This window comes from Miscanthus floridulus, chromosome 7, assembly GCF_019320115.1.
Source record: "Miscanthus floridulus cultivar M001 chromosome 7, ASM1932011v1, whole genome shotgun sequence".
NCBI lineage: Eukaryota > Viridiplantae > Streptophyta > Magnoliopsida > Poales > Poaceae > Miscanthus > Miscanthus floridulus.
Genome location: NC_089586.1, coordinates 5,014,398 through 5,038,433, shown reverse-complemented (window position 1 = coordinate 5,038,433; position 24,036 = coordinate 5,014,398). Strand labels below are relative to the sequence as shown.

Here is a 24,036-nt window from a genome sequence, read left to right as displayed (position 1 = left end):
CATGGCTATGCAGTAGCAGTTTAGAAGTAGAGTGATTCATTTTGCTACTACTGTTTGTAGGTAGTATTAGCTGTATCTAGTGTTTTAGTCATGATGTAAAAATGGCACTTGTAGCATACTCGAAATGTTGTAGTACTGTGTTTGACCTATGCTAGATGTATGATACTTGGATAACATTTTTAGATGCACTAAGAACTTGCAAGAAGAGTTGTGTAATGTTCTCTGTTTTTATATGATGTAGTTGACAATCATCAATTGAAAATTTAAACAAAAAAAGAAAAAAAAAGAAAACCTTTAGTTCCAGTTTGTAATATCAACCGAGACTAAAGGGCCAGCCCATGTGGCCAAGCCAGGAGGCCTCTTTAGCCCTGGTTAGTATTACCAACCTGGACTAAAGGTGGACCTTTTGTCTCGAGCAAGAAACCGGGACTAAAGGAGGGGCCCTTTAGTCTCGGATTCATGCTCCTGGTTGGGAAACTAGGACTGAAGGGGTTTCCCAACCGGGAGTACAGCTTGTTTCTGTACTAGTGACTCCCACTCGACATCGAACTTCTCTTCTTTAGGATATTGAAAAACATGTGGCGAACGGATAATAACCTCAAAATCAAAGTCGTCCGTCTTTGTTGCTTGAGCCATGTAATATTCATGTAACTAGCGCATATATGTTGTCAGATTTTTATACTCATGACCAGGAACCAAAAGATTGCCCCTTTCATACTTCATTGTTGGTGTTCCTGTCCCTTGTACATCATAATAGATGTTCGCGACCTCTTCCATGGTTAAATCAGGGTTGTCTTCGACTAACTTCATAATGTTCCTTAAATCTTTATTATGTATTTCTTCATCTCTTGTTGTAGCGTATGTATTCTATGTTTGCCTTTCGAATTCAAACTTCAACAAAAATGGAGGCAGTGAGGCACATAGATTGAAGAAACTAACACAATCTTCCTTCACGATGTGTGCTGTAAATTTTTCTTTCATCAAGGTGGCAACGCTGCCACTGAACGGCCTTTTTCTTTTCTGTTGGTCCACTTTGGGAGCATTAGCGACCGAATCGAAGGACCTTTTCTACGACTGCGAGGATGTCCTTGATCTTGTTTTGGGCTGAGGTGGAGGAGGAGGATGATGACGAGAATTCTATTTTCCCAACGCTGATGAAGATGGAGGAGGAGGAGTCTATCTTCTCGGGGGGGATGGCTCCATATGAGGAGGGGAGTGATCTCTATTGGGAGATGGTGAGTGATCATCATGGGTGGGTGAAGACTCACAGTCATCCTCATCATCAGAGGACAATTGATGGTCAAGCTTAATGAAGCACTTGTGCCAGGCCACTTGAGAGCCCTTGTTTTGACCAAGTTTCGGCCTGTCTTCCGCTATGGGGTACTCAATGGGTATCTTGTTATACTTCTTATTAAGTATTTTGTCAATGGTGACGTGAGCATACCCCGATGGAATTGGGTGGCCATTAATTGTCCTGTCTCCCGTAGGTCAAGCCTGGCCGAGCGCCACCTTGTCCTTTGTCCATTCCTGATGGATGTACAACCTGACATTGATGGGTTCAGTGATGTCATCCACCAGATGAGGCACATTCACCTCTTCTTCACCAAGCGGGGTCGATCCGCAGCTACTGCGACCCCTAAACTGTGGGCTAAAGGCACTAGGAGTAGGGTTTTGTGGTACTACTGACCCCTTGGATAGCAAAATTTGCTCGACTCGCGCTTCAACGGTCACCTCAATTCGTGCTTTCATTCTATCTTCCATCTCTTTTAGTCTCCTCAAATACTCTGCCTCATGTTCCGCTCTACCCCTCGAGCGGCTCCGGTAAGTGTTAGATTCTTGGGGGAATGCTAGTTTCCAAGGAACAACACTGGTTCCTCTAGTGCAACCAGGGTGCTCCTTAGTTTTGAGTGCTTGGGTGAGCATGTCTTTCTCCCTATTAGAAGTGCGAGTCCCTTGCCTCACCTCCTTAGTTACCTAGGAGATCCTCTAGATGAGTTCGCTCATGGGTTGATTTGAGGAGCTAAAGCTCCCGTCCTTGGCGTGCCGTACATTTCTCCCCATATAGTATAATACTGATCTAGGCTCCCAATTGGCGGTCTCAACCTGAATGCCTTCCTCAGTAAGGCAACCCATCTTTTGAAGTTCTGCTTCAAATTCTGACATCTTTTTGGCGTAGCCATGAGAGCCAAGATGATGAGGATTCGTCGCTTTCTGTAAATTCCCCTTATTCTTTCTGCTTAGTTCTAAGTACTCCTTGGATAACCTATATTCCTTGAAAGCCTGCCAGAAGTCCTTCTGCTTGCTAAAATGTCCACCATCAAAATCTGGCTCTTTATTTTGGGGGATAAAATTCTTGTACAATGTCCCCCTGAAATTCTTGAAGCATGTCCCCATAATTTCTTTTGCTTTTTTCTTGACTAACTCCCAGTCATACTCGGCTGGGAAAGTGAAATACTCTAGGATCTTGACATCCCATATGTAATCCTTCTCGCTTTTGGGAACCCTCCACCGGTCATCATCTTTCCCAATCCACTTCTTGTACTTAATCGGGATGAAGTCCCTCACAAGTAACCCAAGGATAGTCTTGTATTTGGTCAAAGCTATAGGCGGTGAGAGTGAATCCCCGAATTCATCGAACTCAGTAATGTGTCAGTGTGCATTCCTACCAATAGGAATCTTTGACATGCCTCGCTTGGATCTGGCCTTCTTGCTACCCGAACCCTCTGGCTCCTCGGCCGGCGGAGGCTCCTGCTAGAGACACCAAGTAAGCTATGACCCTCTCAATTGATTAGTGTGTGTGGCTACATAGCGACATGATACCAAAGTTACCTGGCCATCTTGGTCATTTTGACCCAGATCAAGCAGGCCAGATGAGGTCCATGGCTACTCATTCTCACCAACCTAATTGACACCATCACCGTTTGTCGGATCATGTGGCTCTCCCGTCCCAGCGATATCAGCCACTTCTTATTGCTGATCAGTTCTTCGGCGATGGGGTAACAGGCGATGATGAGTCATGGCTATGACACGATCGTGGTTGGTTTTGGTCACGGACAACTACTAATAGCATATGTTCATATATATATATATAATATGTTTAATGCAAAGTCTAATAATAAGTCCACATACAACAAAGTCAAATAATAGAATATGTTCACCTAGAACAAATTCATTGTTTGATTGACCACATACAACAAAGTCCACCTACTATTCTACGAAACTAAGCCTACATCAACTTCCAAATAAGAAAAGCGATGACCATAGCCATAAATAAAAGCATGACATCTTTCCAAGACCAAGGAACAATTCTCCTAATCTTCACATCTCCGGCGGGTGGCTTCTCTTCGATCTCCAGTGCCAGCGGATGGCCACGGTTTATATTCATTGGACCATAGTAGGCCGGTTGCCCATAGTTTGCAAGGTAGGCTGGATGACTATAGTAGGTCCTCAAAGCTTCAGCTTCTGTGTTGTATTTTTTGTGCAAATTACCAGGGTAGCGATTGACTTGAGCATAGCAATCTTCCTAGATTTGATAAATCCCAAGCATATGACCAACATGTACTACATACCATGCCATGGTTGCCTATACATTTAAGTAAATTAGGCATATGTTAAGTGGTAATGGTAACTCACTGAACAAGAGTTATTATTTAAGTTATATGGCCAAACTAAATCTATTTAATGTTCTTTATCCCCAACATGATAAAAAAAATAACCTCAATAATTGGACTGTCTATTATTCGGAGATCAATGTAGTTTAGTAATCATACTTGCTACTGCTGCCGAGCCAATTTTAAAAGTTGTTTTTAACTTTTTTTTCCTGGAACAAACATCTATAGATGCCTTTTTTAAGCATGTTATATATTCCATCAAAATCAATTGAGACTCTACCTATAGCGATTATACCTGTACACATTTGACAAGAATCCATCAATTGACACTCTACCTATAGCTAAACCAAGGAGTAACAGCATGTAACTCAATCGAATAGGAATCAGCTGCTATTGGGAAGACAACAACCGTGGGGCATTTCATCGAACACTTAGCGGGCAGTGAGCCACGCACTCACCGTGGGGGTGGGAAAGTAGTTGTCCACGCGTGCTCCTAAAGGCCTCGGCGGTGCTTCGGCGTCTGGCGGTGGACGGCGTGGGGAGTGCTCCGATGTGGGGCGGTGCACGGGCGTCGGCGTCGAAGAAGAGGAGCGCGGGGCTAGGAACGACGACGTGGGGGGCGATGGACGGTTGCTCCGGCATGGGGCAGTGCACGGGCCTCGACGTCGAAGAAGAGGAGCGCGGGGCTTGGAACGGCGGCGTAGGGGGCGGTGGATGGGTGCTCCGGCTTGGGGCGATGCACAGGCATCGGTGTCAAAGAAGAGGAGCACGGGGCTGGGAACTATTGGTGTAGGGTTGAAATTTTTCAACCCGCGGTGGGCTTTTATACCATACCTCATCACTGTCGGTTCTAATTAGAAACCGACAGTGATGGGGGTACATCACTGCCGGGCCATTCTTTAAACCGGCAGTGATTGCCGTATAGCGGTTACAGCATAAGTAACTTATCTTCTTCACACTTTTCAAATACCTTCTACTAGCTCAATGGTTAAGACCCCACAACTCAGCCCCCGATACCCATGTTCGAATCCCAAGCGGCCCAATTTTTTTGGTTTAATTTTATAATTTATTAAGCATATGTATTCCTATGTCGAAATGGCTTGAATTTTTTTTTGTTAAGTGTCTGAACTCTGTAGCTTGAGACCCGAGCTCAAACCCAAGGGCTGACAAATTTTTTTTTAATTTTTTATATATCACTACTGATTTTCAAAATAAACCGACAGTGATAACAAGCATCACTGTCGGTTTCTTCTCATCACTATCGGTTTTTTGAAACCAACAATGATGTGTATATATATTAAAAAAAATCTTTTATATACTGAATAAATAAAAGCATATGTATTCCTATGTTGAAATGGCTTGAAATATTTTTGGCAAGCTTGTACACCCAAATTAAGATCACACGCATGATCTTAGGTTTTTCTAATCATTTTTTTATTAATTATATTTTTCTGTGTGCTGAATGAGACAAAAGAGGGTGAATTTCATCTTGGAGCCAATAATTTTTTTCCATCCACCTTCACAAAATTCTTATCCCTAGGGCACATTAGAGCCTGTGTAAAAGTTTGGCACCATTCCAATCTTTTCGTGGGTAGACTCAGTTCAACCTATAATTAAACTATCTCGTCGCGCGGAAATTCAATTAAACCTCAGAAAGTAGCAAACCATCTCCGAAAAATCTCAAACTTGGTGTTTTGTTCACACGTGGCACGTGCAATCCTAAGAAAAAAATTGAGACCAATATGACACCGGAATGCCTATGAACCACAGAAACCTTGATAACCTATGTGTATAGTCGTGGTTCGATGAAAGTGCACATGTACCTTTGTGAAGCATGTATACTCCGCCTATGTTGAAATGGCTTGAAATTTATTTGGCAAGCATGTACACCCAAATTAAGACCCCACACAGGATCTTAGGTTTTTCTGATCATTTTTTTATTTATTATATTTTTCTCTGTGCCAAATGAGACAAAAGAGGGTGAATTTCATCTTGGACCCAATAGATTTTTTCATCCGCCTCCACAAAATTCTTATCCCTAGGGCACATTAGATCCTGTGTAAAAATTTGGCACCATTCTGGATCTTTTTATGGGTAGACTCAATTCAACCTATAATTAAACGGTCTCGTCGCGCGAAAATTCAATTAAACCTCAGAAAGTAGCAAACTATCTCCGAAAAATCCCAAACTTGGTGTTTCCTTCACACGTGGCATGTGCAAGCCTGAGAATAATTTTGAGACCAATATGACATCGGAATGTATATTTCTAATTGTCCAACAAATGTTACACGAATTACATGCATGACAATAATTAAACACACAAAGCCATACATATTAAAATTAGAACCCAATTAAATTACGACCTTGAAAACCTAGCTAAATAAACATTAATTACTATTAAAATCACTATCGGGATCGATCGGGCCACACACACTAACATGCCTCTGTAGCCATATATGGTAGTTGATGTCACGGATTATGTATCCGCTTGTATCGATGAAGTCCAATGTCCATATGAGTGCACTCTCTCGTACCTCACAATGCCGAAAGAATGGTCGGCCATAGATGTAACCTAATGAATGACCACTACCCCTGTTAGTAATCCTTATGCAGTACTGGCATCCTTCTATAGTGAGCTGGCCGAGGTTTCCATTGCAGAAGTGCCAATCGTACCTGAGTTGCTCCGTAGCTTAGTCTTGAATGACCCACAAGCCACATGTAGCATAGGTAAGGTCCTGTAGCGCAATCTGCATGCGGAGAAAAAGAAAAAAATAGAGAATGTTATTACAATAATAAACAACAAAGAAAAAAAATAGAGAATGTTATTACAATAATAAACAACAAATAACCACGACTCAGGTATAAGTGACCATTTTACCACATCCACATAGTCGTAGCTTGCAAACCATTCGCTTGCTTGCAGGACGGGGATATCACCAGCATTCAAAGCAAGTGCCTTGAAGTGCGAAAAATTAGGCACATCATAGCAAATACGTCGAAGTGCCTCTAAACAGATGCGCACGACACTTAATTGGGCGCTTATCACGTCCGGGCTCTGTATTCCCGTCCCGTGGATATGGTTCCGATGATTTGAACCCCTCACATGGATGAAAAAACTGAGTTCACACGTCCATAACCGACCACTTACATTAGATGCTGTGTTCTCGATGATGTCCGAGATAAAGAACCAGCTAAGTGATGTTCACAGCCCATCTATTGGGGATATAGTCTGCGACATATATGCATGCAACAATGATATTAAACTAATTACACATATTTGTTAGCATCAAAAAACAAAAGATGTTGGAAAATATTTCATACAATAGCTGGAACAAAAAACCATGGAATGGCCACATTAGGAGCGAATGGCTCATTGCCAGGGTGAAAACCTGGTTCTTGTGGTGGGGGAGGTCCGTTGTTCATACCACCTAATCGATAAAAAGCAAAAAAAATATGAACATAAAATATATGCACAAAAAAAATTCTTCCAAGTAAAATATGGCAACATAATTAAATATAGATCGAATGCAAGGAATAAGAATATATATAAATGTAGAATGCAAAGAAACATAAATATAAATATAGATCAAATGAATATAGATACAATATTGGAGAAGACAACATATCAATACCATTGAAAAATACAGGAGCCATGACCAAATCACGTAGAGAGAGAAAGTGGATGTCTTGAGAAGTGAGAGTGAAACATGAGAAATGAGACTGAGAGAGTTTGTGGGTGGGTGGGATCGATGTATATGGCCGACAGTTTTTTTATATAGGGGGCATGGACATCACTGCCGGTTTCTAAATAGAACCGACAGTGAAGGTGGTAATCACTATCGGTTTCAAAATAGAACCGATAGTGAAGGTGGCTATCACTACCGGTTTCTAAATAGAACCGACAGTGAAGGTGCATATATGTAAAGGATATATTTATTTAGATACTACAGTGGGAAAGTTTTAATAAGAACGATATATTTATTTAGATAGTAATGAAATACATCAAAAAATTACAAAAAATTAGAAATAAGTTACATATACGATAACAAAGACCTTACACTAAAATTCCATATACGATAACAAATACCTATTTACGTATAGGTCAATGTTACCATCAATGTGTATCAACACATTATAATTTAACCACCTCATGTGTACCTCAGTAGTATTCTTCTAGTACCTCATGTGTGCACCATTTTGGTGGACTACGATGCATAACGATATCTGTGATTTGCTGTGAGAGGAAAATATTGTATCATGGCTAATAAGGCCTAGCTAAAACCAACATGCATGGAGAGGCTAGCTTCAGGCCGAGGGCCATTTTATAAGGGCTAGCAGTCGTGGTACATTTTTATTTCTGAACTAAAGTTGTCGGGGTAGGTGGGAGCAATGTTCCAACTGTTGTGGTTATGGGAGCACTGTTGGCATGTGAGGAGCATCTACACATCACTATCAGTTTTAGTTTAAAAACCAACAGTAAATTGGGCCTTCTGTGTCGGTTTGAGCAACCGACTACGATAGAAGCTATCACTGTCGGTTTTAAAACCAAAACCGACAGTGAAGGGCCATGCCGCCATTTTTTAGTAAAAAATATAAAGAAATACTGTCAGTTTAGAGCCTGCCATCGTAGCCCTTTTGTAAAAATATAAAAAAGTTTGGCCCGCTTGAGATTCGAGCGCGGGTCACGGGGTCAAGAGTGCACGGCCTTAACCGCTGAGTTAGAATAGGGAGTTCAGTTAGAATGGTTTTATTTTTTTTATCCCATCATAATGCACTAAAATAATAAATGCAAAATCAAAAAAGTTTGGCTCGCCTGGGATTCAAGCGTGGGTCTCAGAGTACAGAGTGCGCGGCCTCAACCGCTGAGCTAGGATAGGGAGTTCGGTTAGTTTGCTTTTCTTTATATATTTATTAATAGAAATAATGCAGTTAGTTTATATTCTAAAATAACATAAAAATTTATGTCTTGATTATTTAATTCTATGATAATTAATTAATGGTCTATAATTATCAAATAATAGTGTTTGTGAACATCATCTTAACATTTGATTACATAGTCAATAATTAAATTGTAGAGATGCGTACAAAATATAAATTAAATATTTAGTGCGAATTACTGATACAATATCTGTATAATGATTACATAGTTAACAATAATCTAACTATCTTTAGGTGCATCAACAATGAGGGCCTCATTGTGATCAATTCGTACGTAAGTAGGTTCGTCGCCCTCTTGAAGGATAGGTAGGGGTACGTTCGCCCCGAATGGATGCATTTCCTGATAGCCCCTGTAGTCTTCTTCGTCCGTCACTCCATCAACACCGACAATCTTCCTTTTCTCTTCTAGGACTACTTTTAGCCTTCTTTTTGTCTTGTTGTCCCTTGCATAGAAGACTTGCATAACATCTCTTGCAAGGACAAAGGGGTCGTCTCTGTATGCGGTCTTAGTGAGATCAACGGTAATGAACCCTTCGCTGTCAGTGTTGATTTCCTTGAGCCGGGCCCACTGGCAGTGAAAAAGAGCTGCCTTCAATAGACCATAGGCTAGCTCCCATATCTCCTCTATGAAACCATAGTATGTCGCCTGCACGTTGCCGTTCTCTTCGTGAGCATCAAAACGAACACCACAATTTTGGTATGTGCTCTTTCCATCTTGCTTTTTTGTATAAAATATGAATCCATTGATCTCATACCCTTGGTACTTAAGATATATACTCAAAGGCCCCTTGGCTAAGGCATCCAGTTGATTACCCAACTTTATTCCAAGCAAGCGACGTTGCAACCAGCTGACAAATTCCTCCTTATATTTTTTATCTAGCCAAGCCGGTGACCTACTCAGATACAGAGTTTGCAGCAATTGCCTATGCTCATCAATGTATGGCATCACACCCTCAGCTTGCTGGAGAATAGCGATCTGTGCTTGTCTGAAAGAAACAGGGTCGTCTACTGTAACATATTTCTCCCCGATCGTTCCTTTGCCATATAGTCTTCCCTCATGACGAGATACTAGAACTCTGACCCTTTTGATGTCTAGATAATATGTGCAAAACTCAATGGCCTCTTCCGTTGACCATCCTTCAACCATACCCCCTTCTAGCCTAAATCTGTACCTAACATACCTCCTAAAAACTTTCATCAATCTTTCGAAAGGAAATATCTAATGTAGGTATATTAGGCCAAGGGCTCTAATTTGGTCAACAAGATGAATGAGCAGATGCAATGAGATATCAAAGTAAGTCGACAGAAAATGCATCTCAAGCCTAACGAGAGTTTCAGCTATGTCCTGCTGCAGCTGCTCTAGCGTAGACACATCAATGACCTTTTTTGAGATCGCGTTGAAGAACGAGCAAAGCTCTATGATTAGGGCACGGACCTTTGGGGGGAGGATACCACGCAGGGCAATAGGGAGCAGCTGAGTCATAATGACATGACAGTCATGGGCCTTCATAGGGCCATAGTTGAACTTGAGTTCTCTCATGTTCACTAGCCTCTTCAGGTTCGCACAGTAGCCTGTTGGGACTTTGAGTTCATTGAAGAAAGAAATAAGTGCACGCTTTTCTTCCTTCTTCAATGTCCATGACACAACCAGAAGTTCAAACTGGCCATTCTCTAGCTCCATGGGATGCAGCTCCTTCCTGATTCCCAAGTGTTGCATGTCCAGGCATGTGGCTAGTGAATACTTCGATGTCACCTCGGTGTCCATCAAGGTGTTAAGAGTGTTAGCGCACATGTTTTTAGTGCTGTGCATGGGATCAAGACAATGGCGTACACTCAGAAATAGCCAGTAAGGTAGTTTCTAGAAAACTATTTTTTTTCTTCCAAACACTCCCATCAGGCGCTGCTACTGCATTGTCCCCCTTCCCAAGGACAACCCCTAGTTTGTTGAGTCTCAAAGTATCGTAGGCCCGTCTTGATATTTTAGAGCTAAGCGTTTCTCAATAGCACCGTTGAAATCTTTTCTGTTCCTACGGTAAGGGTGATCCTTAGGTAGGAACCTACGATATCCTATATAAACTATCTTTGAGTTATTTGGTAGATTTACCGCATCGGTGTCGTCCAAGCACTCAACACATCCAATATAGCCTTTTGTCTTCTCTTTAAACAACGAACCTCGACCTGGCAGGTTGGTGATTGTAGCGATAAGTACTCCCTTGATCGTGACATGGTCCTTTTTGTACTCGTCCCAAACATTCGGTACATCATTTTTAAACATCTCCACTAGTTCATCGATCACTGGTTCCAGAAACACATTGATGTCATTCCCAGGTTGTCTTGGCCCTTGGATCAGTACTGGCATCTGGATGTATGACCGCTTCATATAGACCCAAGGTGGAAGGTTTTATATACAGAGCATCACTAGCTAGGTGCTATGATTGCTTCTAACATGGTCGAAAGGATTCATCCCATCTGTGCTCAAAGCAAACCAAAGGTGCCTTACCTCTCCACTAATGTCCTTATATAACATAGTATTGACAGTCCTCTAGTCATGCCCATCGACAGGGTGCCTCATCATTGTATCTTTCTTACGCTCTTTGTCATGCCAGCATAACAGCTTGGCTGACTTTGTACATGCAAACAACCTATGCACCTAGGGAGCTATAGGGAAATACCAAATGACCTTTATGGGACCTCCTCTGGTATTGGTGCCCTCATTTGATGGCCCTTCCTTGTACCGTGGAGCTTCACACTTGGGGCACTTGTCTAAGTCTTTGTATTTTTCTTCACAGTACAATATGCAATCATTGGAACACGTGTGGATTTTTTCAACCTCAAGGCCGATGGGGTAGATCATTTGCTTGGCCAAGTATGTCTTTTCTGGCAACTCATTTTTTTTCTGAGAGCATTTTCCTTATTATACCTAACAACTGATCGAAGCCTTTATCGCTCAATCCGTTTGTCGATTTGAACTCTAACAATATGATGTCAGCTTCCAGTTTGCTCATTGGACAATTCATATATAATGGTGTTTTGTCATCTTGTCTCATTTTCTCTAACTTTCACAGCTGCCTTTCACTAAGACAACCGGTCTCTACATTACGTAGCAGCTAAGAAATGCCATCGTTATCCTCGGTGTCGTTAGCTAGCGTGTTCCCAAACACATTATTAACTATGGTCATAGGTTCCATGTTGACACAGGGTTCCTCGTCAGCATCGTGGATGGCTACATCAGGCATGTCCACATCATCATCATTTTCCTGCAGAACATTCACACCAACCTCGCCATGCATAGTACATATCGTATAGTTTGGCATGAACCCCCTAGTAATCAAGTGCGATTGTATAGACTCAATTTGACGAAAGTTTCTATGATTCTTGTAATCTTTGCATGGACAGAAGACAGGGTTCCCATTCCCAGCATAGGTTTTGGCATCGGTGATAAACTGGTTGACGCCATGCATGTACCGCTTGTCCATTTGGGACAGATGCATCCACTCTCGATCCATCTCTGCACAAAAAAATACTAAGACAGTAATTACAAAGAATTAATAAGAAATCGAGCTTCATGAGCAACAATTGTAGCTCGAAAGTACTATTTTTGGAAAACATTATTGTACACTAATTATTGAAAAATTGAAATTGGTAGCCCCGACCCTGTAAATTGGAAATCGTAGTAAAAAACAATTATTGCACAATATTGAAGAACAACTATTCTACTCTACTTCTAAGAACAAATTATAGCATCATATACTAACAATGATGATCTTGGACCACCATGGAATAATTAGCTAGGAATTTAAATGTGTTCATAGACACCAACCTTTTGGATGATGGATTCACCACAATTTGAGTCTAGCACAAATGTCCAATTGAAAAAGTGCTCTCTAGAATGAAGAAAGAACTAGAATGAGAATCAAGCAATGTAGCCATCAAAACGAAGCTAATTAAGCAACAAAATCAAAGGAGTCGATGTTTGTTACTAACCTTAAAGTAGAAAGATCAAGCCATTCTTCAAAATCCAAGCACTAGCTTCATGGTGAAGAGCAGCCGCAACAATGGAGGGAAGGGTCCAAACGCGCGCCTCTGTTCTCGAGATGGAAGAGAGGAGGAAGGAGAGGATGGTTGTAGCCTTTTTGTGTTGTAGGCTTATCACCGTCGGTTCTTGGCTAGAACCGATAGTGATAGAGCCCAATCACTGTCGGCTCTTGACTTAAACTGGCAGTGCTGAGTGCCTTCCAAAACACTGCCGGTTCAAGCCATAAACCGGCAGTGATGTGGTCCTTCACTACCGGTTTTAGCCCAGCCCCAATCATTTTTTTCATTTTCAAGCTCATAACCGACAGTGAAGGTACATCACTGCCGGTTCTCATAAATCCGGCAGTGATGTGCAAATCTGGCGTAGTGAATTATGCCTTTGCCCTGGTAGCCTAGGAGCTATGGAAGGAGCGGAACACCATATTCTTTCGCGGGGTCTCCGCCGAGCTGCAGCAGATCTCGCTGTTACCAAGCACAGGCAGGTCAATGGGTTTGGTCGATGCCAAGAACCTCGGTTGTCTGTCCAATGTAACAACCTAGAGGCAGAGTACACTAGGGGGGTGTATATGAGCATTCATGTTAATCTATCTAGACCACCCCTAGGGTGCCAATCAGGCGCGTTGTAAACAACTATTATTTACTTTAATACAATGACGCGCAAGCCTTTTGCGTCTTCGAGGAAAAAAACATTGTTTTTTTTTGCAACGAACATTGTTGTTTTTTTTTTGTTCTACTAGCAGTAGTCCTATATGCTCATTATTATGTATTGGAGGAGCATAAGATCAGAATATATGTTAGTTAGTGGCGATAGATCATGCTAGCTATATATATGGCAATGTATCCACCAGATATGATCGAGTGATCGATTGATTTTGGCATGCAAGTAGTATCATTGAGTTGATTACATTGACCAGCTGATATGCAGAGAATACCATGTGACGCAAGGAAATAACAAAGCAATGGAGAATGGAGAGAGAGAGAGAGAGAGAGAGAGAGAGAGAGAGAGAGAGAGAGAGAGAGAGAGAGAGAGAGAGAGAGGAAAGTGATGGAGAGAGATCCTTGTTGTCTTTGGATTTGTCTACACTTGGTCGCCCATGTGCTGTATCTAACATAGAACATTGGTTCATCTGAAATGAAATTATTAAACACACACACGCCTGGATGAATGGATCAAAGGATGGATGGAACGAAATGCATGCGTTTGTATATAGAACACTGCACAGCGAGCAATGTAATCCATCCACCACGCATCGCTCAACTGTGGCTGGAAGGAGAGAAATAAAGCTTGCTAGATAGCATATGCTGGGTGCTTTTCGTTTCTTTCTTTTTTCAATTCAACTCAACAAACATGGCCCAACCGCCCAATAACCATGCAAATATGCATGCATTGACATACGGGTTGCATGGTTCTTCTATACCCTTGCTTTTCCATTTTACTTTCTCTTTTTCCTCAGCCAGATTGTTCTTTCGTTCTATACGCAAGCTTAATTCTCCTCCACCATTTTCTTTAACTCCCTCCGTTCTAAATTATAGGCACAACTCTAGTTTTGTCCTAATCTCCAATGTTGGTCAAGTTTTCAAGAAAAAATAAATTAACAACTACACGGCCGTGGTGGGATCCCTGCAGGATCCAAACCCTTGGGGCTAATTTTGCATATATAGATATATATGCATAAGAACAATTTTCAAGTCAACTAACACAACTGTTATGCGATTGACATATACAATTGCAAGTGCTATGCAGGGGATTTAACTTGATGTGGCAAAACATGTGAGATCCGCACTGCATGTGTACAAGTTAAAATAAATATATTATCATGAGTATGCAATGAAAATTTAATAAAATAATTTGATGTTATTATATATTTTATAAAACTTGACCAAAGTTAGGCTTCTATATTTTCTAATTCTAAAAACTGGTTTGAAAGGTAGGTTTCTATTTTCTAATTCTAAAAATAGTAAAATCTGGTTTAATCTCTGAAAATTTATACCTAGTTTGTTTTAAACTAGAAAAATATGAAACTAGTGCCAGTTTTCTTTAAAATTGTTATCTATCTATTGCTACTCTATTTGGTGTTATTTAGATTATATCCATTTTTAAATAAATAATGAGCACGACTATGAGCAATAAAATAATATAGAAATAAAAATAAATCAGTTTGAAATAATTCTAAATAGATAAAAAAAACCTAGATAGATAACCTTTTAGAAATAAATTGGTACTAGTTTCATACTTTTATAATTTATAAGTTATATTAGTTATGAATTTTTAGAGATTAAACCATTTTTTATTCTTACAAAAATAGAAATTCACCTTTGAAACCAGCAAGAGGATGACATTTGTCCAATTTTGACAGTCGGAGGACGTCTGATACCTAATAATTTCATAGTTCATGGTTAAAAGTCAGACTGACGTGCAAGGTCGAGGTAAAAAAATGGACATTACCTAATAAATTATTGTGTATTATTTTAGAGTTCTCGGCAAAGGTTATGCTTAGCACTAATAATAGTACATGCAAAAACGGTTTACTTGTTTTAAAGGAAAATTCTGAAGCTTAGCTTTTCCAAATTAAAGCATCCTTCATTTGCCTATTTTATTTGAGCATAAAGTAGTTGCATACTTGCACAATAATATTCTACCTTTATTCTTTTGCCAGATAGGTTCTTCCGGTCGAATGGTGTAGAAAAATATCCCTGGGCCCACCAGCTGCAAACATATATATTATCTTAATTCAAGGTATCATTCTTGAGTGCACATAAAGTAAACTAGCTAGCTAGCTATAGGTCTCCCTGCACAGGATTGCTTGCTTGCTGAGCTGGAGGCCATGGCCAATTGGACATTGGACATGTATAAATAGTTAGCCCCTGCGTGAATGCAATGTGTGGATGTGCAAGGCAAACACAGATTGGAGGCAGAGCTAGCATAGAGCTTCTATTGTAGTGCCCTGCAGCTGCTGGATCGATCGGATACCATCACATCACTTGATCTCCAATCTCATATCCTTTTTAGAGGAGATCATCGATGGGCCGTTATGCTTGGGGTGACTGCAAGCCTACGGCAACAATGCTGTCCGTTGTTGTAGTGTTCGCCGTGCTCAACACACTGACGAAGATGGCCTTCAACCAAGGGATGCACACCACTGTCCTCATCACGCTTCGTCAGCTCACCGCCTTCCTCTTCCTCGCCCCAATCGCCTACTACCGGGAGAGGTATGCTATTGCTAGCTAGCTGCGTGCTATAACACGTAACAATCTCTCAAGATCTCTTTGCTTGTGACAGTTTGTGAGTGACAGCTCAAGTGTCTTTCAGGCGTCACTAATTAAGTTTGTCTGTCTGTACATGTACTTGTGTGGAAGTTGGAATGAAATTTTCATAGAAAAGTAAATTAAGGTTGATAATTAGATGTACTCTAGCTACTTGCTGATTTACCATGCATAATATATATGTTGCGTGTAGGAAGACAAGGCCTAAGATGACACTTGAGATCTTTGTGTATCTCTTCTTCAGTGCAGTGCTTGGGTAAGTAGTTGTGATCTCTCATCGCTCTTCTTCAGTATAGTAGTAGTTGAGATGCTTTTTTCATGACTTGTGCTAATCATCAAAAAGCTTAATTCCTTTGTTAATTACATGCACAATAATATCGTATGTGTATGTATATATGTAGTGCCTCACTTACGCAGTGGCTGTTCTTCGTGGGGCTACGATACACCACAGCAACATTTGCATGTGCCTTCATCAACATGACTCCCATGTTCACTTTTCTTGTGGCACTTCCTTTTGGGTACGCGTAATCAATTAAGTATATGCTACCTAGCTACTTAATTAATTGATGCTGTAATTAAGTGTAACTGCATGCTATACATTACTAGGATGGAGAAACTGGACCTCAAGACTGGCGCCGGCATAGCGAAGGTGATTGGCACAACAGTAGGGTTCACAGGAGCGATCCTGCTTGCACTCTACCAAGGTCCATCACTGACCAAACCCTCACCTGCTGCACCTGGAGCAGCAATGGCGGCCGCGGCGGGACATGGCGTTGGCGCACATCATCAATGGACGATTGGGTCTGTGGCTCTACTTGCAGGCGCAGCATGTTGGTCCTTTTGGTTCATCCTCCAGTCAAGACTGGGGAAGAAGTACCCGGCGCTCTACTCTGGTAATGCCCTCATGTTCTTGCTCAGCTTCCTTCAGATGGCTGCCGTGGGGCTGGCCACAGAGAGGGACCTGTCAGTGTGGATCCTCAGAACCAAGCTTGAGATCATCACTGTGCTCTTTGTGGTATGTAATTGACATGAGAGGCAAATTAATTCAGCTTATAATTAACCTAGATCGATGATTATATATAGACCATTAATTATTGCTCTGTTATTAATTATTAAGGGGATAATGGGGTCTGGAGTTGGTTTCTTGGCCATGTCTTGGTGCATCGAGCAAAGAGGTCCAGTCTTTACCACTGCATTCACACCTCTGATACAACTGATAGCAGGTGCTATCAACGTCGTCGCTCTCCATGAACAGCTCCATGTTGGAAGGTACAGTACCTAGCTACTACTAGTATACATACATAATATGCATGCATGCATCACCCCCGCTAGCTTAGGGCCAGTTTAGTTCCAAAATTTTTGGTAAAATGGGCACGGTAGCATTTTCGTTGTTATTTGACAAATAGTGTCTAATCATAGTCTAATTAGGCTTAAAAGATTCGTCTCGTGGATTTCGTCTAAACTGTGTAATTAGTTTTATTTTTTATTTATATTTAATACTTCATGCATGCGTCTAAAGATTCGATGTGACGGGGAATGTGAAAAATTTTGCAAAATTTTTGGGGAACTAAACTGGGCCTTACTCCGATCTATCCAATGTGCAAATTATTCCAATTGATTCAACTGCTTAGTCAAAAAATACAGTATTGATTTATTATTATTATGTGCTTTAATTAATTATTTGATTCTCGATCCATGCAGCGCCCTGGGCTCTGCTCTTGTAATTGCTGGGTTATACTTTGTCCTCTGGGCAAAGACCAAAGAGGCATCAGATGCTCCTCCTCCATCCAGCAATATTACTGCAATAGACAGGGACGGCCAAGAGAAACCAAAGCAAGCGACGCAACAAAGAGAGGATGCTGTCTGATGAGCAATCATCAAAACAGAAAAGAGAGAAAGAGAGAGAGAGAGAGAGAGAGAAGAAGAAGAAGAAGAAGAAGAAGAAGAAATTAAAGGTGAAGTGGTCTCAGTCTCTACGTACGTGTGGATGGAAGATCTAGAAGAAGAAGAAAACAATTTTTATTCTCTAAAAGAGAGACAGGTAGTAGTCAAGGTTTTGTATGTGCTGCAAAAACTGCAAACCGTTCCGTGCATTCATGTCATCAGTCCACCGGCCACCTGCTGCATCTACACATGTAAAGAATGGCTCTGGCCAGTGCAAGTGTGCAATCGCTGTGGGCAAATTAAACAATGCAAGCTCGTTACTTTCTCGCTTTTTGGATGGGCCGGGAGTGCTGTTGTACCTAGTAGTCTTTTTTATACTGCAATTTACAAACTTAATTTGTTGCTTAAACAGCACTAATATACCCGCAAACAATGCTGCCCTCCCATCACACATATGTCACATGCATGTTTGGTCACCTCCATCCTTTCCGTTCCTCCTCTAGTTCATAACTGCAAAAAAGAGAGTCGTTGGCTGAAATAATTGCCCACGTTTCACTCGATCCATCTGTTCGTTTGTATTTGGTACTAATTGTCTAATCGTTGACTAATTAGGCTCAAAATGTTCGTCTCGCAAAATACGACCAAACTGTGCAATTAGTTTTTGATTTCGTCAATATTCAGTACTCCATGCATGTACCACAAGTTTAGTGTGATGGAGAATCTTCTTTTTACATAGTGCCAAAGTTTGGATTCGGTGGGAACTAAACGCCCTACATGAAAAGAGTAGAGATGATGAATACAATGCAGTCCATGCATCGATTGTCGGGCAATTTCGTTCATCATGGATCCATGGAGATTGTAGTAGTATGTACACATGGCCTAATGAGATTGCCATGCGCTTACGCAAGTGCTATTCAGGTACGGTACTAGCTAGCTAGGCTAGCTGTCATTGATCCATCGAATTGCATTGCATCCATGGGTATGGGTACCTAGGCAGTTGAGCTGCTAGCTGTGCTGTGAGAATCCATCCATCCATCGTCGTCGTCGTCTGTGCAGGGAGACGAGACGACTGCAGATCAGGCTTCATATATAGGATCGGCCGGAAGCGGCGGCGGCAGCGTCGAGCTCGTCGTTGGTCGGCGACGATCGATCGTACGTTCAACGTCGAACATCAGGATTGTGGAGGTGGACCGGGCGAGAAGACGACGACGACGAAGATGGCATGGTCCATGGAGGCGGTGATGCTGCCGGCGAGCATGGTGCTGGTGCAGACCTTCACCATGGGCGCCCTGCTCCTGTCGAAGCTGGCGCTGAACGTGGGAATGGAGCCCTTCGTCCTGCTCGCCTACCGCAACCTCATCGGCGCCATCGTCGTCGCTTCCTTCGCCCTCTACTTTGACAGGTACCTCTACCTACCTAGTAGTACGCACCCACAATTAATGCATATTATATATATTGCAGCATGATGTGTGCAATAATAATAAGTGTTTAGTAGTATTATGAAGCCACTTGAATGAATTAGATAATTTCCCTCGTGTCACAAAGTAAACAAACTCTAGCTTGTCGTGTACTAGTAGTTATTTGATGACTACTGCAGTCTATGTATACCAGCTGGCAGCTGGCCAACCACAATATAACGAAGACTTACGTTCACAAAAAAACAATATAACAACGAGATATGTAATCAGCATGTTCGTTTGGCTGTGGCTTATCGTAAATAATCGTAAATTTTCAGTTAGAATAGTATTTTTTTTCTCACATAAACCAGCCAGCAATACTTCTTCACGAATCAGCAACAAAACGAATCAGCCAGCCGAACTGGCTCAATATATGAACAAATTAATTTGATTTGATGATAAAAAAAAGTCTAGCTATACGAGGGTGTTTGGTTGTTTGCCCAGGCACAGGCAGCTATCCTGGTGGTTTAGGATTGGTTGCTTGACAGGCATTTGATTTGACTGCCAGAATATATTTGCCTGCCCTGCCTTGTCTTGACAAGCATGCAAAACTGCAAGAGGGATACTAGCTTAGCTAGCTACCTAGGTTCACGTACGTGTAAAGAAATGCTGAGAAGAAGAACATGCATGCTTCAACTTCATATGATCGATGTACCTGCCGTCAAATCAAAAGGGATCGGATGAGATGAGAGATAGATATGCCGGCCGTGTCGAGTGCCGTCTTGTGATTGTGAGTGTGTACTTGTAGCGTCGTCGATCAGTCTGTTAGGGCAGTCCCAATGATGCATTAATGATGATTTCTATTCTCATTAAATGACTTGCTACGTAGACAAAACGTTGATGTGGCAATGTAATTAATGAAGAAAGAGAGCAAAAATCATAGAAATGGTTTCTTCATGAAGAAACCAGGTCTACTCTTGACCCAATGCACTAAGAAACCATAAAATCGCCATTGGGGAGAAACCACCAGTTTCTAGAGAGCTCGTGTCGCACTCTCATTGGAGAAAAAGATAGAGTTAGGAGAGAGAAAGATAAAATAGTTATTACTCATAGAAACCATGGGTTGAAAAAGAGTATTTTTTTTGTACGATATCCTATGTTATAGAAACTACTAATTTTTTTTATTGGGAGTGCCCTTAGTTAGTTAGTTCCTTCAATTAATGCCTTCCTTAACTTGCTCGGATTAGCACAACAGGTGCTAGACAGACATGACACACCATGTCTCCTTTGCCCCAAATGCTGTATACTCCGTTCAATGCTGTCCTCTTCAATTCAATTCTTGCCGCATGCTGTTGATGATGCCTAACATCTCAATATATTCCCCGACCTGATGAGACAAAACTCATATCTCAGGTGTCGCGTTCTCTGTACTGTGTAGTTAGGACAAAACTCATATCTCAGGTGTCGCGTTCTCTGTACTGTGTAGTTAGAGCATGTTTGGTTCCAAATAAATCACCTACTTATAAGTTAAAAAATAAAATAAGTGATTTATTTTGTCAAACACCACCAACTTATAAGTCGCCTCTGCTTATAAGTTTTAAGTTGGTTCACCCCTGTTTAAAACTTATAAGTCACCCTTTTCCACGTGGGGCCCACACCTTTAATGAGCTTATAAGTCATCTGCAACTAAACAGGCATGACTTATAAGTCACTGGTTTCCAGTCACCTGACTTGATAAGTCACCTGACTTATGAAAACCAAACAGACCCTTGTATTCTGTTACACACAGACAAGGATGTGCAGTGGATGCATCTTCTTCTTCTTCTTTTTCTTTTTTCCTTTTTCACTTTGTTTGGAAATGAAAGGTCGTCGCCGTACACTCCTGCTGGCTTAGGTAGTGTAGCACTTTGGACGGACGGACTTATTAGCTTCTCTTTCCTTTTGCTCGATCAGGCCAGGTTTCATCATTCAACGCTAATGGCCAACAAACAGGTTTATTATTTCGATATTTTTTTTAAAAAAAGTTATAGGGCTAAGCCAAATTCACCCATTTGCCCGGCCGAACCAACTGCTTGAAAGGAAGTACTCTTGGACAACAACCCTTCTGCTTCGGCCGGCAGGTACCCGTCTGTAGCATTCAGGCATAAGAAGCTTCTCCCATTGTATTGATCTCTCTTGCATGCTTCAACATGTCAATCTTGCTGGACTTGATGCAACTCTTCTCAATTCGGCAAGTTTGGAATTGTACTCCAGATGGTGGTCCGGTGGGTAGATAATCAACCAGAGCCCTGGACGATGATTGCAATTTTCAGGATCAAGGACTTCACATCCTTCGAATTACCCTCCTGAAAACACAAACCACGCATTCCTTGATTTCCAAAGCCCCCACAGGGCCACGGCAGAAATTTTTATCACTTAGCCACATCCTAAGAAATTTAGCACTAACTTTGCAATAGTGATGAATTTGGCTGGAAGAGCCTAGCCAATGCCCAGTAGTGATGAGTGCTAGCCATACCATGCATTATTATTATTATATATATTTGTCACTGCTACCCTGTGTCAGTTACAGCATGCAGTCGTGAGTCGTCTCATTCATCTTTGTGTGTGATGTGCAGTTTGGCTGATGCCTGCTTTGTCACTACTGTATCATTAGCAGCTAGCAGACCTGTGTGTGTGATGTGCGGCCAGCAGGCTATCACAGTTCACAGGCCAGACACCAGCACCACACTATGTGCATGTTAATTAACAGAGTAAGCATTATATTACTGTGGTCCGTCCATGGTGTATGTGTGGCGGTGACGGGTGCGTGCAGGTCCATGGTGCCAAAGGTGACCTTCAAGGTGTTGGGGTGGATGTCCATCAGCGCGCTCTTCAGCATCGTCCTCGCCATGGGTCTCCACTACTACGGCCTCCGCGCCACCACGGCCGCCATCTCCGTCAACTTCCTGAACCTCATCCCCGTGGTGACCTTCCTGATGGCGGTGCTGCTCCGCGTGGAGAAGCTGGCGGCGGGGACGTGGGCAGGGCGGGCGAAGATGGCCGGCACGGCCGTGTGCGTGGGCGGCACCATGGTGACCAGCCTCTACAGGGGCCCGCTGCTGCACCCGTGGCCGACGCACCTGCTCCGGCCCCGCGCCGCCACCGCAACATGCCGCTCGGCACCGTGTACCTGTGCGGCAGTTGCCTCGCCTACGCGCTCTGGTTCATCGTGCAGGCCAGGGTCGGGAGGGTGTTCCCCTGCAAGTACCTGTCCACGCTGCTGGCCTGCGTCTGCGGCACCGTCCAGGCGCTCGCCATCGGCGCCGTCATCAGCAGGGGCGACCCGGCGTCGTGGCGACTGTCGTGGGACCTGCGCCTCGTCACCGTCGTCTACTCGGGCGTCTTCAACACCGCCGCCACCTTCTGCCTCATCTCCTGGGCCATCACGAGGCGAGGGCCCATCTACCCGTCCATGTTCAACTCCCTCTCGCTGGTGGCCACCACCGTGCTCGACTCGCTGCTGCTCGGCACCGACGTCTCCGTCGGCAGCCTGCTCGGCGACGTGCTCATCATCCTCGGACTCTACGGTTTCCTCTGGGGCAAAGGTAGAGAGATGAAGCACCTCAAACAGCAGCAGCAGCAGCAGCTCAACGGGCATGGGACGACGATGATGTCGATCAGAACCAACGGCGGCACCACCACCGCCGACGACCGCGTCTAGCTAGCAGCTGCAGCTGCAGCTGCATATATCCATCCATCACAAGGTATTAGCAGCTAGGCTATTGCTCGGGCAGGTAGTACATAGACAGAGGAGAGACAGACACGGAGACAGATCGATGCAAATCAAAAAGACCCGCGCTCGCCCACGCCGTCTCTGTTCGCGTCGTCCGCTCACTATGCTCGTGGGACGGGCTCCGTCCTCGCCCGCGCTGCCACTGCCCCTTGCTCGTGCCCCCGCCGCCCGCCCGCCCGCGCCGCGCACGGCGAGACCGACGCGTTAGGTGCTTGCTAGCTCGTTCCCGGATTCGCGCCTCCCGCCGTGGCCGTACTCCATCCACCTACCCTAGCCTAGGTCCGTGCCGCCGACAAGCCCCACACCAGCGACCTACGCGCCACTCCGTGGCTTCAAGCTCCGTGCCGACGTCGAGCTCCCCGTCGACTAGCCTCTATTTGTCCAAGCAACAAGCAGATGCTACGCCGAAAGCCCCGTTGCAATAGTATGTTTCGTGTTTCGGATGTTTTCGAGGTATGTTGCAAGTGTTGTATATCGATGTTGTAAAAATAGATCGAGATATTACACATGTAATGGCTATACATGTATGTTTCAAGTGTATGTTCTAAATGTTTCATATGTTCCAGATGAATGTTGCAAGTGTTTGTCTCGATGTAGATCTAGATGTTGCATATACATACATGTTGCAAGCGTATGCTTCAAATATTTTTAGGTGTTTCATACGTATGTTTGCAAATGTTTCATCTGGATGTTGCATATGTTTGCAATGGTTTTCAAATATTTTTTAGGCGTTTTCGCAAGTGTTTCAAACGTTTGTTTTAAGTGCTTCATCTGTCTTCTTTTGTATGTTACAACGTTGCATCTGGATGTTTCAAAAGTAGATCGGGTGTTACACATGGGATGCGCGTGGGAATCGGGCGGCGGCGCAGACGACGTCTAGGGCGGCGTGGGTGACGTCCATGGTGGCGTGGGACCACTACTGGTGCGCTCCCTCAAGTGCCCAACGCGCTAGGCGCTCTTTCGCTCCCTCTGTAGGCAGCTTTCGAACTAGCGCCTAGATTGGACGTCTAGGCGCTAGCAAATCTGAAGAAATAATTATGTCTGGACACACCCATATGTGTTTGGACATGCACGTGTGAGCGGACGTGGAGTGTACGCACTTTGCACTTCTGTTGTATCTCCTACAACTAAAAAG

At 43.0% G+C, this 24,036-nt stretch overlaps 1 pseudogene; it reads left to right on the top strand.

The window, feature by feature from the left end:
* Window positions 1-15,484: 15,484 nt before the first annotated feature.
* LOC136464965 (uncharacterized) lies at window positions 15,485-23,450 on the top strand (annotated as a pseudogene).
* Window positions 23,451-24,036: the final 586 nt, after the last annotated feature.